Genomic DNA, 8,140 nt, shown 5'->3' on the forward strand with positions numbered 1-8,140 from the left:
TGTAAAAAGATTACTTGAACAAAGTTAGCTTTTATTAAAACTTTTCAAAGATATTTTCGATATGGATCAGAACTGGACACGCCTGAGATCTGTCACTGAGATGCACAACCCCAGATCCTTGCAACTGGAAAGTTGCCCCTAGTCTGAAGAGCGCCGCAGCACTGCATAGCAACGGAAAGTTGCCACTAGTCTGAATGGCACCGCACTGGAGATTCCAACGGATGCTGATGGACAAAGATGACTGAGATGATCAAATGGACAAAGTTGATCGGGGAAGTGTTATAGCTGAACTTCAGGATGAAGCTGCCTACGTATCCCAAACATGGGAATCAAGCCTTACGTAGTTCCGGTTCAGGTTCGCTCGAGTATTTTCACTCTCCTTTTACGCTCTAACTTTTGCCAAGGCCGCCCTTTGCGGGTTTTTAGCCTTGCGAGCTCAGTTTTTATATTTTCTAATTTTTTGTGCTCTAACTTTTGCCTAGGTCGCCCTTTCGGGTTTTCGACCTAGCGAGCCTCTCAAGGATAGTATTTTTTCAACTTGTCCATGTTGATCGGTTGAGAGAATTCTAAGCCATCTAAGTCCATCAGAACCACAGCTCCGCCTGACCAAATAGCTTTGATGATGTAGGGACCAGTCCAATTGGGTCTGAACTTGCCTCTTGGGTCGTGGATGGGAGCTCGGTTGTCCTTAAGTACCAAATCCCCTTCCTTTAGATTTCTGGACTTAACCTTCTTGTTAAAAGCCCGAGCAATCCTGCGCTGATAACTCTGAACGTGATACAGTGCTTTCAACCTTCTTTCGTCAAAGAGCATGAGTTCCTCGAACCTGCTCTGCTGCCAATCTGCCTCAGCTATCTGACACTCGGCCAATACCCGTAAAGATGGAACTTCAATTTCGAAGGGTAAAACGGCCTCCATTCCATAGACCAAAGAATACGGAGTCGCCCCGGTAGAAGTTCTAATTGAAGTCCTATAGCCCCACAGAGCAAACGACAACTTATCTGGCCAATCTCGGTAGGTCTCCACCATTTTCCGCAGTATGTGCTTGATGTTCTTGTTGGCGGCCTCAACTGCTCCATTGGTTTGCGGCCGATATGTAGATGACTTATGAAAAGCCACGTTATACTTCTCCAACAAGTCAACCACTTCTTTCTTGAAGTGGGATCCGTTATCCGAAATAATCTCGTTTGGCACCCCGTAGCGACAGATGATGTTGTTTCTGATGAACTTTGCGACGTGCGACGCCTTTAACACCGTGTATGATTGGGCCTCGACCCACTTTGTGAAATAATATATCGCTACCAGGATATACTCATGTCCGTTTGACCCCTTCGGGGTAACAGCTCCGATCACATCAATCCCCCAAACGGAAAACGGCCACGGGGAAGTCATGTTGTACAGTTTGGACGGTGGGATGTTCATACGGTTTGCATGGATCTGGCATTTGTGGCATCGCCGAACAAAGCCGATACAATCCTCCTCCATGGTTGACCAGTAGTAGCCCTATCTGAGGATCTTTCTGGCCAGCATTACTCCATTCATATGTGCACTGCACTCTCCTCCGTGGATGGCCTCCATCAGGCGCTTCGACTCTTCAGCTTCTACACATAGCTTATGCATTCCCAGATGACCCCTTTTGTACAGCTTACCCCCGCAGATGATAAACTGAACAGCCATTCTTCTGATGGCCCTCTTATCCTTGGCATTTGCCCCTAGTGGATACGTCTCCTTTTCCAAGAAGTTCCAAATGTCGTAGTACCAGGGGTTGTCGTCTTGAGCCTCATCTATGGCAGAAATCGACTCGTATGCTGGTGCAAACTTCTGATCAATGATGACTGGACGCATCCGGACTCCGGACGAGATGTCTATCATGGAAGATAGAGTTGCTAGTGAATCTGCAAACCTGTTGTTCTCTCTTACGAGGTGGGTGAAATTTAGCTTCTCGAACCGAGGAATTAACAAATCCAAGGTTTGGTGGTAAATTATCATCCTTTCCTCCTTGACCTTCCAGTCTCCTTTTGCTTGAGACACAACAAGGTTCGAGTCCCCAATGACGTCCAACCGTCTTACCCCTAGTTCCAGGGATGCTTCTAGACCAGCAATACATGCCTCATATTCTGCTTCATCGTTCGAGACTTTGAACTGGAGCTTGAATGCTAAAGGGATACGGGAATCATCAGGTGCTATCAGCAACACCCCTATCCCATACCCATACTGGTTTGACGCTCCGTTAAAGTACATCGTCCAAGTTTCATCTTCGATGTGCAGAATGGCTTCATCTGGGAATAGGTACTCGACCGCTTCATCCCCCTCAACCGGGTGGTCGGCAAGGAACTCCGCTACCGCTCTCCCTTTCACCGACTTGCGTGTTACATACTTCAAGTCAAATTCGGAAAGCAATAACAGCCAACGAGCTAGCCTACCCATAAGTGCTGGTTTCTCGAAAAGATATTTGATGGGATCCAAACGTGAAACCAACATTACAGAGTGAGCTAACAGGTAGTGCCGCAGCTTCCTGGTAGCCCATACTAAGGCCAAACAAGCCTTCTCTAGCGGAGTGTAGCGGGTCTCGTAATCCAGCATCTTCTTGCTCAGATAGTAGATGGCCCTTTCCACTTTGTCTTCTGACTCCTGTGCGAGCATGCAGCCCATGGTGGTCTCAGTTACCGAAAGGTACAATATCAACGGTCTCCCCGGCTCTGGTGGTGACAACACGGGCGGGTTCTGTAGATATCCTTTGATCTGTTCAAAAGCTGCTTGACATCGGCCGTCCCATTGGAATTTCTTTCCTTTCTTCAGGAGACCAAAAAGTGGTTCACAAGTCAAGGTTAATTTAGAAATAAACCGTCTTATGAATTGCACTCTACCTAGAAAGCCTCGCACCTCCTTTTCAGTCCTTGGTGGTGGCATTTCTAAGATGGCCTTGATTTTGGAAGGGTCGACCTCGATGCCCCTTTGCGTAATCAGAAACCCTAGCATCTTCCCTGCTGTAACACCAAAAGTACACTTCTGGGGATTCAGCTGCAGCCGAAACTCTCTGATCCTTTGAAAGAATTTTTGTAAGGCGGTGTAGTGGCCCTCTCTTTCTTTGGACTTGACAATCATGTCGTCCACATACACCTCGACCTCTTTATGGATCATATCATGCAATATTGTAGTTGCTGCCCGTTGATAAGTAGCTCCAGCATTTTTTAGCCCAAATGGCATCACTCTGTAACAATATGTACCCCACGGGGTAGTGAACGCAGTCTTCTCCCGGTCTTCGGGTGCCATTACTATCTGATTATAGCCTGAAAAGCCATCCATAAATGAAAGCAAGGCGTGTCCTGTCGTGAAGTCTATCAATTCATCAATGTGCGGCAAGGGAAAGTCGTCCTTCGGACTGGCCCTGTTCAAATCCCCGAAGTCTACACAGACCCGAATTCTGCCGTCCTTCTTCGGCACCGGAACAATGTTAGCCAACCAGGTCGGGTACTCGGATACCAGCAGGAAGCCTGCGTCGATCTGCTTGGTGACCTCTTCCTTGATCTTAATGGCCCAATCAGGGTGGATCCTTCTGAGCTTCTGCTTGACAGGTCGGGCCTCGGGATCAAGAGGGATCCGGTGCTGTACAATCTCAGGATCGATTCCAGGCATGTCTTCGTAGGACCACGCGAAAACATCTTTGAAATCTTTAAATAAAGCGACTAAGCGCTCGCGTTCCTCATAAGACAACGTGGACCCGATCTGGACCAGCCGCAGGTCCTTCTCAGTACCAACATTCACAATAGTGATTTCATCCATTAAGGGTTTAACAAACCTTTCCTGCTCTTGATCAATTAACCGTTGCAAAACCGGAGGAATTTCTCCCTCGTCGTTTTCATCAAAATTTTGAAAATCCTGATTTAAGCAATAAATCAAAGGCACAGAAAAATACTCCGAAACCACATCCACGTCGTTCTCATTAAATACTTCCGAGCCGTCAGATTCCTCTGTTACAACAGACTCACAAGAAAATGAAAAAGACGACCTAGACAGGACTGTGGCATCCGGGTTATCACCCCCGGGAATACCGGACTCAGACTCAGTCGAGCTGGAATCTGATTCTGACGCGCAAGAATCGGCGGAATCAGATTCCGGCTCACTACCTGACCCGGTGCTGCTAGATAAAAAGCCTTCTTCATATTGCCAGATGAGAGAAGGTGCGATGGACGCATCCAAAATAGCTGATGGTAGGCCCGCAGCCGCTTCATTCTCAATCACACATACCGAAGAGCTATCCCTCAAGCACTTCTGTTCGATCGGAGGATCTGAAAGCAGACGCGCCAGCGCTGCCCCCATTTCATTTTCAGTGTCCTCAGATTGCACTTCCTTATTCTGCTCAGCCTCAGCCGATAGATCCGCGTGCCCTTCGGCGATGTCATCCTCAAGTAAATGTAAATCAAAGAAGATCTCAAATCCTGGTACGCGCTTCTTCTCCATGTTTAGCCACGGCTCTGGGAAGCCACAGAACGGAAAGTCCTCCCCCTCCCGGACGAAGCGTCCGTTTAGGGTACCCCGAATAGGCTGGTGCATTAAGTCAAAGGGTTTCCCCATCTGTTTTCGCCCTGGCCCTTCCGGCCATTTCCTTTCCTTTCCTTATCCAATCCTCTTTGGTGGGTAGGTAGCCCAAACCAAAGGTATGGGGGTTATGTGGCACTTCGGCCAATGCTGCGGCGCCTTTCCGACCGCTCTTGCCCAATCCCATCCCGGGGATGTGCTGGAGTTTGTTCATGAGATAGACTGCTTGGGCACTGGCATATACCCCTTCATTAGCTGCCATGATGTTCTATACGACCCGAGCCTCAGCCAAGGTAAAACCCGATATGAACACATCTTCCACACCGTGTTTGATTTCTAGAACAGGCGTAGACACTTCCGGTGGCGGATGAATTGACGAGTTTCCGAAAACAATGGCTACTCCCTTCCCATAGGGGTATTTCACCACTTGATGTAGGGTAGAGGAGACCGCCTTTACCTGATGCAGCCACGGCCGCCCCAAAAGCAGGTTGAACGTTGCAGGAACTTCCAAGACGTGGAAATCTATCTCGTGCTGTCCCGGCCCAACCTTTGTTTGAATCTTAACTATCCCCATTACCTCCCGGCTTGTGTTGTCATATGCCCGAATCACCTGGGCCGTTGGCACAAAATCCGCGACTTTCAAGCCGATCGCGTAGGCTGTTCTTGCCGGACAGACGTTGATGGCGGACCCTGTGTCCACAAGCACGACAGGTATCCATTTATCTCTGCACTCGACAGAGATATAGAGTGGCTTGTTATGGTTCGCACCCTCAGGTGGCAGTTCTTTGTCATAAAACTCAATGCCGGGGAACTTCCTCCCGAAAAAACTAAGCCCACCAACTGCTCGGGCGTGGTGTCTATGGAAAGCTTGGCTTTGTCCATGGCTGAAAGGACAGCCTGCCTATGTACTCGAGAAGCCATAAGCAGTCCCCAGATAGAGATGTCTGCTTGTATCTTTTTTAATTGTCTCAATACGGCCTCGTCTTCGAGTTGCTTTTCCTTTTGCTTCTCTGCTTTTTTATCTTTTCCAGACGCCTCTGGTTGATCTAGGTGTGGAGGCTTGAAATACCGTCCACTCCTAGTCATGTGATCGACTTCGCCGATATACCAGGTATCATCTGGTTGGTTACCTTCCCAATCCTCGTCCGTGTGGGCAAGACATAGATCGTCGTCTTCCCACCACATACCATCTGCAGCTAACAGGCATCTGTCTGGTTCTGTCATAACTGTCCCGATACTTGCGGTCCCTTTTATCCCTATGCTCGCAGCATTTTCCATTTCTGTACTTATGGTAGTTTCGACCCCCACGTGGCCTTTCGCCTTCCTGATCCTCTCAGAATCTTCGAATCTCCCCTGTTCTGGCTATGTCAACACAGTAGATTTCTCACTGATCCCTGTACTCAAAATGCTCCATTCCCGAGCGAAACTCTCGACACCGGCGCTCTCCGGCGATGTATTCTGTTCTTCGACACTCCCGGCCGTTGTGGACATTCCCGTCCCTGCCGGGCCTTGTTCTGACTGAAACTCCCCCACTACATCTGGCTGATCGTCCAACCATCCCGTGGCCTCCGCCGATTCTTCATAATCGAACCAATTGATGACTGAGTCTTCTGGATCTTGGTTATCGTAAAATTGGAACTTGGCAAGATCCTCTTCCACGCCTGCCAAGTCATCCGTTCCCTGTCTTGGACTGTCCCCTCGGATTACACACAGCTCTCCCTCGACTGGAAATTCAACGTTTAGTCTATTCTGGCCCACTGGCGAAATGTAGTCACTCGGACTGTAAGCGTTCCCAACATCACTCCCAGACTCCGCAGACTCTGGTTTGACAACCTCTTTCCTGTTCTCGATGGTCACCACCACTGGCTTGGGTTGGGTTATAGAGACGTCCATCATGCACAAATCGGTGCAATCAGGAAGGAAAACTTCCGGCTTAGGCAAGTAGGAGGGTGTGATATAGATACTAGGATCGTAGGATGCGACCCCAGTGTGGATGAAATTGATTCTTTTGGGTGGTGGAACTTGGTTATGTGTGGGGAGAGGGTTTGTAGTAACATTGGGTTTCTCAGGAGGTAAAATCACCCCATTATCAATGAGATCTTGGATCTCATGACGCAATCGAAAACACAGGTCGGTATCGTGACTGTGTTGCTGATGGAACGCACAATACTTGGCTGGATTGTGGGCAGCGGGGAGTCTTTCCGGTAAGGGCCGCGGCTCTAGGGGCTTCAGATGCCCTTTTCTGATCAAAACCCCCAAAGCTTTGGACAGGGGCATATAAAGTGGAGCGAAGGTTCTGGTATTTCTGGGAGGGTATTTGGCTGTTTGTGAGTTGCTTCCGGACGCACCGGAGAATGGTGTGGCTGCCGTATTTCTTGGGGGAGGGTTGGTGGCGACCATACTTACTTCAGAGGTCCTGGTAGTCGTAGCGTCGCTCGGGCCTGCATTAGTATTACGATTGAAATTTCTGCGGGGTTGCTCCCGGTCATTATCAATCCACCCTTGTCTTAGGGCGTCTTCGATCTGCACCCCCATTTCATGCAGATCAGCAAAGGTAGGAAAGGGGACTACAATCATCTTTTGCATTAGCTTCGGCTGAAGATTGCGCACAATCATCCGAATCTAGTCTTTGTCCGTGGGTCTTAAGGTCATCATCGAAGCCTTAGCCTGCCATCTGGTTACAAATTCTGAGAAACTCTCCTTGGGTTCTTGCCTTGTTGTCTCGAGATCCCGGGTCGTGATCTCGATTTGTGTGTTATATGAGTACTGCAGGATGAAGGTGTAGACGCATCCCGCGAGGGGCCCTTCGCTACTACAGTTCGGACTCGATTTTGTGCTACGGTTCTAAATCTGAACCAAAGAGTCCAAATCTAGCAAATCGTTTGAGAAAACAGATTTTTTGAAAAGTAGTGCCAAACATGGACTGCTTTGCCAGATACAGAGTCGCCACCTAAATATTTTTAAAATGGGGAAATTTAGGAAACCCTGACTCGGTGCCGAAGGCCACATGTCCGTCATCACCGGAGTTTGTCTCGGCTCGGGAGCTTGGGTACGATCGGGGAAGGTCAGCTATGAGCACCCCCTTTCGCCCGGTCCGAAGACCGGCCTCTACTAACCGTGATATCCGATTTTGAAAACATTATGTGTTCTTAAACCAATTATTAGCCTAGAATTACTATGTTGTGCGCGCAGCAAACAAGTATTGACCAAATCGCCCAAATTGGAACAAAAACATTTCATGTTTGTTTTGAAATTGGTTTGCTATTCGCAAGTAGGCTAAAACGCGGATTTTGCCACCCTCAAATGGGCTTTTAGAAAAGATGATTTTGCCACTATCTAGTGGGCTTAAAACTCACAGTTTTAATGCATTATTCCAATTTAGGTAATTCAACCTCCATCCACAGGCATTCAAGCAGTTATATCACATAAGCAGCTAGCCTCATGGTAATCATGCTATCATGGCAACATTCACACGCATGCGATATGCTAAAGCATAAACACTTACATCGTACTCCGTGCCAAAACAATAAACTAGTTAGCAAACATGCATGTCCTAGTTCATGTTAGATTGACTAATGCAACACATACGGGATGCAATTGA

Source organism: Camellia sinensis, chromosome 2 (assembly GCF_055761805.1).
Source record: "Camellia sinensis isolate YWXY chromosome 2, ASM5576180v1, whole genome shotgun sequence".
NCBI classification, from domain to species: Eukaryota; Viridiplantae; Streptophyta; class Magnoliopsida; order Ericales; family Theaceae; genus Camellia; species Camellia sinensis.